Here is a 6,438-nt window from a genome sequence, read left to right as displayed (position 1 = left end):
AGGCCCAGCTGCTCCACGGCATGTGGAATCCTCCCGGACTGGGGCACGAACCCGTGTCCCCTGCATCGGCAGGCGGACTCTCAACCACTGCGCCACCAGGGAAGCCCCTTAAATTTATTTTTAAATGCAGTTTGAGTACAAGATAATCACGAGCCCTAAAACAGTTGAAAACTGGTGAAGAAAATGGTGCAGGGAAAAAAGTGTAATAAGCCTCCTTTACATTACATTTTATGTCTAAATTCTATCTATGTATTTTATAATTGTTGTTTATTAACTAATTAATCTGGTTTCCATTATCCAATTGATACATTTCTCTCTGGGAGAAAATCGTTTGAGAACCTTGACTGAGAACAGAATTCCTTACAACTAATGGAAATATTTTTCATGTAACAGCTTTTCACCTAATGGCCAGGATTTCAGGAAAGAACTCAGTGATAGAAGAGGGTTAGGTATATTTCCGTGTAGTTGACTAAGCAGCCTAGGGTTGAATTGCAATGAAGGCACCCTGTTGTAGGTATAAAACATGTGTACGGAGCCTGATTTTCGATTAAACCTCTTTCTGTGTTGTCAGCAGTGAATAAGACCTCTCCTAGGTGGCGAGACCAATGGCTAGAAAGCCAAGGCCAGTTTTCAGGTATTGCACTCTAGGGAAAGCAATCTGCCCCCAGTGCTTCCAAGATGCTGTTATTGAGTAAGCAAAATTGCACTGTTAGAGGTCAGAAGCTTCCATTCACCTCTCTGTGGCCACACAAATAGAATTGTTATTTGATGGAACCATAATATAGTTGTGGAATAGCATGATTATACCCTTGGTGTCATGGGTTGAAATCAATTTTCTCTGACTTTCAAGCGTTGCTTCAAATAATTTCAGAAAATTTTTTCAGGCTGAAAAGTTTCACTAATCCCACTAATAGTTGTTACCAGTCATAAACCAACTCAAATTGATTTGGGATCTAGAATATATATAACCCTCACCTGCCTCTTCAGACTCCATAAGAGTGAACTTGGTAGCATGTTGAAAATGCTACTTTGCATGCATTGCCTGAAGAATACCTACACTATTTCTATGTCTTTCAAGGTGCTGTCATGTTTGCCTTTATTTTTCTCTAAAGACATTTGTCTGTGCTTAAATTCATTTTTAAATGCTATTTGAGTGCAAGATAACCATGAGTTCTAAAACAGTAGAAAAAATGAAGAAAACAGTGCAGGGGACTTCCCTGGTTGTGCAGTGGTTAAGACTCCACACTCCCAGTGCAGGGGCCCCAGGTTCGATCCCTGGTTGGGGAACTAGATCCCACATGCATGCAGCAACTAAGAAGCCCCGTGCTGCAACTAAAGAGCCCTCAAGATGCAACTAAAGGAGTCCCCCTGCCACAACTAAGACCCGGTGCAACCAAATAAATAAATATTAAAAAAAAAAGAAAGAAAGAAAGAAAGAAAGAAAGAAAGAAAGAAAGAAAGAAAGAAAGAAAGAAAGAAAGAAAACAGTGCAGGTGGGAATTCCCTGGAGGTCCAGAGGTTAGGATTCTGTGCTTCCACTGCAGGGGGCACAGGTTCGATCCCTGACCAGGAAACTAAGATCCCACATGCTGCATGGCAAAACAAACAAACAAACAAACAAAAACCCACTACAGGAGAAAAAAGTGTAATAAGCCTCCATTACATTATCTTTCTTTGGTGCAAATTCTATCTATGTATTTTACAATTGTTAACTATTTAACCTAGTTTCCATTTTTCAATTGGTATATTTCTCTCTGTGAGAAAATTGTTTGAGAATGTATCTCTACTCTTAGGGTTCCATCAGCTCAAGAGATAATGAAGGCTGTTGGCTAGAGTTGTTGACACAAAAGTCATCCAAACTCAAAAACAAAAAGTGGTTTTTATGCTGTTGCACAGGGGTGATGTGTTTGACAACACTACAAGGAGTTGCTGTGCTGTTTCCTAGACCCTTGCGAAGTCACAGTCCTTTGCTCCAGGGACCTTCTCTTTTGGCATGGGTCAAACAGTGGCTGATTTCAGGCATAATCCCCTGTCCTCTGTTTGTCAGCCCTCTGACTCTGAGAGGACAGGGCAAGGTTGGGGGATCAGGAAGTGTCACAGACTGTTGCTTCTGGGGCCTTTAATTGGGCTCTCAAGACTCAAGGCCTAAGTGAGAAGAAGACGATGATTAGTGGGCTAGAGCACAAGCTAAATGCACTGTGTGTGTGTGTGTGTGTGTGTGTGTGTGTGTGTGTAAGCCTTAAAAACCAGGTCCAGTACATTTCACAGAAGACAATCCAACTGCCACATGTATCATCCCACAGCTCCAACTGCTATGACACCATATAATCTCTTAAAAATGTCTGTTTTGAAAAGTCTCCCTGGGCTTCCCTGGTGGTGCAGTGGTTGGGAGTCCGCCTGCTGATGCAGGGGACATGGGTTTGTGCCCCGGTCTGGGAGGATCCCACATGCCGTGGAGTGGCTGGGCCCGTGAGCCATGGCTGCTGGGCCTGCGCGTCCAGAGCCTGTGCTCCGCAGCAGGAGAGGCCACAGCAGTGAGAGGCCCACGTACCGCAAAAAAAAAAAAAGAAAGAAAAGAAAAGTCTCCCTGTCCAAGCTTTGTGCGTTATTTGTCCTTCTCTTCTGTCTTTTTGCCCCATAATATCCATCCTATTGGTCCGGTGGCTGCCATACTTGCCCATAGAGTCTAGGAATTCCTGCAGAGCTCTGCAAAGCCACTCTGCAGTACATGGTAGTCCATATTCTCAGAACATTTAGGAGTACTTTTATCTTTACTACAAGTATTCTATTAGCATATACCGCTGCAACATAAAACTCAAAGGCACACAGGCTCATAATTAATTCTTTCCTAGTTTATATCAAAGTAACACAAGTATGTTGCAAGAAAAAAATCAAATAGTAAAGAACAATTTATGATGAACAGAAAGTCTCCTACCTCCCCCCAGTCCCTCTCCCAAGCAAAACCTCTTAACTATTTTTTAATTCTTATATTTATTACTTTCAAAATACTAAATAACATGAATATGAGACTTGTAGATGTATCAAATTTATATTTAGCCTATTGTCTTCCAGAAATGAAAGATGAGGATTAACTTTTATAACTATCCTCTTCTTTCCCGCCTCTTCCTCTTTATAATATTTGATGTATTATCATTTTTATTTCTTGCCTGTTTATCTTTAATTACCTTAAATAATATACTTATGCCTCAATTTCTTATGTAACAGGTTCCATTTTCTCAAGCCATGTTCCTGGGCGTAAAAAGGATTAACTTTATTTTCTCTAACTAAAAGACCCTATTGTACCAGCTGGCAGAAATGTTAATCATTATTAATTCCATGTAAACTACATTGCTTTACATTTTAAATCTATAAAGTCAGATTTAATTCCTCCCTTCCCTGTTCACGGGAGGGCAGGTCATTTCTGGAGGGTTGCTGTGGTGCTGAAGCAGTGGGGGTAGGTCGGCTTCTATTGGTGATTAAACTCTGACCTCTTTGGCAAGTCCCAATCTTTGGTCATTGGCATCTGTGTTGGCATCCACCGTACTGAACAAGGCACCACTGTGATCTCTGGTTACTAGTCCAAATGGTTTGTATCATCCATATTCTGATAAGAGTTCCCATCAGATCCACTAGCCAACTTAACCCTGCTGCAACCATTTTTCACTCATGAACAGTTTTCTGATTCTCTTCTATGACTATGGGGCAAAAGGGAGCTCAGCAGTGCTGTCTCAGGCCCCCTTTGCCTTGGCCTGCCCCACTATAACTCCCATTTTATGGCTATGGCACCATTCTGTTAAGCATTGAGGGGACCTCTGCAAGCCTTGCTGTGTAGCTTGCTGCCTTCCAGGAGTTGAATGCAGAGGTGTGCACTGCTCCCCTCTATTCTTACTTACTCTTACTCAAATCTGTCTCCTCTCACCCCAGGACTGGGGTGGTGGGCAGAGTACAAGCAACTTCCCAAGTAGTTGCTTACTCTCTAAACCTCTAGTTTCCTTCCTCACATCAGGCAAACCTAATTTTAGGCCCTGATACCTTCAGAGATTTTTTTCTTTGGATATGCAAAGCCAAGCTTTTGGAACTCAATACATATTCTTCTCAAAAATCCTGGCTCTTGAAAGCTGAAAAATCTTTGGATTTCTAGACAGTGAATTTCAAATGCACACTCAGAATCTCAAAAGCCAATAACTTGACTGATGCATGGGGCTAGGTCAGCCCTCCTCCAGTAATAAGCCTAGAATGTCTCAGCCTAATATACGAAGTTTAATAGAGAGAAGTTCTTGGAATTAAAAACCAAAAAATGGTGAGGGTCAGTGGGTAATTACCAAATATTACCATAGACTATGTTCCAAAGACAGAAGTCAGTATCTCAATTCCACTGCACATAAGGTGAGGTTATTAGTATCCGTATCCTTCACTTCAGCCTTTCTCCTTCACTCTGCCTTCTTTTATGTTACTAATTAGGTGCTGTTCAGTTTCAAGTGATAAAATACCTGATTTATAATGACTCAAATATACCTGACTTATAAATTACTCAAATATTGATAATTTCAGAGAAAGACAATCCAGAACTGATAAAATGGATAATGATGGTACGGAAGACCTAGACTCTATGTACCCACTATACCATCCTTAGCATGTTGGCTTGTTGTTTCATGGTTGCACGATGACTAGTTCCAGGAAACACATTTGTGAACCAGGCAGGAGGAAGTGGAGACAGGAAGAAAGGGCCGGGGCCAGTTGCATCTGTTTCCTTTATCAATAACGCAAATGCTTCCATAGAGTAGCCCTCTCCCTGAACTTCTGTTTATGTCTTATTGGCCAGAGCTGTGTCATGTGGCTACCACAGGCTGTGTGGGTGACTGGGTAAGTATGCACACTCACAACCTCTACGGTAAAGACAGGGAAGAGTGAAGGAGGTTGGACATAGATGTTTTATCCAATCTGTAGTGTCGGTCAAAGTCCTCCCTTTGGTGCCTCAGTATCCATATACCCTAGCAGAACACACTCAACCCTTCAGCAAGAAAGACACCCACAGAATATCACTCAGCTGCTGCATCAACCTTGAAGTCCACAATTTCTGAATGATGGTTTGTCCTCTGCCAATTGTACATGATTCTCCTTGGGGTCAGATGGTCTATGCTAAGAAACAATGCATTGGATATACGATGGAGGAGGAGAAATAGAATAACTGAAAAACAAAAACAAAACCAGCAAACCAAAAAAGACAAAACAAAATAGGGCAAATACCCATCCGTTTGGGAAATGGTAGAATAGGAAGTGTAGAGATGTCACTGCTCTACTACATACATCAAATCTCACAATCTCACAAGGTCAACCTTGGCTCTGCTCTCTGTATGCAGCTCCTGTGGTCCTTCTGCCCTTGGTTCTGCTCTCTAGAAGACTCACTGTTGACTGTCATCTTCAACGGTCTACTTGAGACTGGTCAAGAGGATGCCCCTCCAGAATGGAATATGACTTTGCAGGGGTGCTGCTAAACAGCCTACCATGCACAGGACAAACTGCCCCCCCCAACAAAGAATTATCTGGTCCAAAATGTCAATACTGTGAAGGTTGAGAAACCCTGGCCTAGGCCATTCACAAGAGTCTCATTCCCATTTCTAATGATTTTATAGGCATAGGCATGAGACCCAATTCCTGAGATCCAATGTGACCATAAGGAAAAGGTCCTAGTACATTTATGGGAAAGGTATTCTCACTAACAATAAGTGACACATGGTAAAAAAAAAAATTAAGCAATCTTATTCATGTAATATCTGCTGCCATCTGTAACCATAAGAAAAGAAATCACTAACGTGCCAAGGATAGTGGAACAGAAAGATGAAAATCTCAAGTCCTTGATGACATTGCTGAGCTACTCCATTTAAGAACTCTCCATCTCCAGACTTTTTTAGATGAGAAAATATATGTCCTCCTTGTTCAAGTCCACTTTAGTTGGATTTTCTGTTACTTGCAGTTGAATGCATCTTAGCTGATACAAGCTACCTTGGTCCTTCTTTTCCACGTGGTTGGTTTTTGTCCTATGACTGATGAAGTTCATTCGTATTCAAGAGCAGAAACCAGAGAAGCCGGTGTGGCTTTCCTCTGCTGTCGTGCATGTAGATCTATATCCCAAAAGGCCCTCTCATTTTTTGAGGGAATTCTGATTGAGAAGCTTACTCACATGGATGAGGCATGGCAGCTGACTGTTTTGCTTTAGAAAGAGTGAAGAGTCAGCCTGTTAGGCTGCAGGTCTACAACAGGCAGAACAAAGAGGGGTCTGCTTCAGGCACCAATACACAGCCGGGACCTTGACTTTTTCTGAGTTCATATTTGTTTTAGAAAACATCCCTCTGTTTTTGCTGATTAGTTGATGATTGGTTGCTGGGTTGTTTGGTGGGTTGGTTGGTTTCGCTTATGGATAAGTCCTAGGCTTCTTGC

Source organism: Mesoplodon mirus, assembly GCF_964341445.2.
Source record: "Mesoplodon mirus genome assembly, chromosome: 5".
NCBI classification, from domain to species: domain Eukaryota; kingdom Metazoa; phylum Chordata; class Mammalia; order Artiodactyla; family Ziphiidae; genus Mesoplodon; species Mesoplodon mirus.
This window is presented reverse-complemented; position numbering follows the sequence as displayed.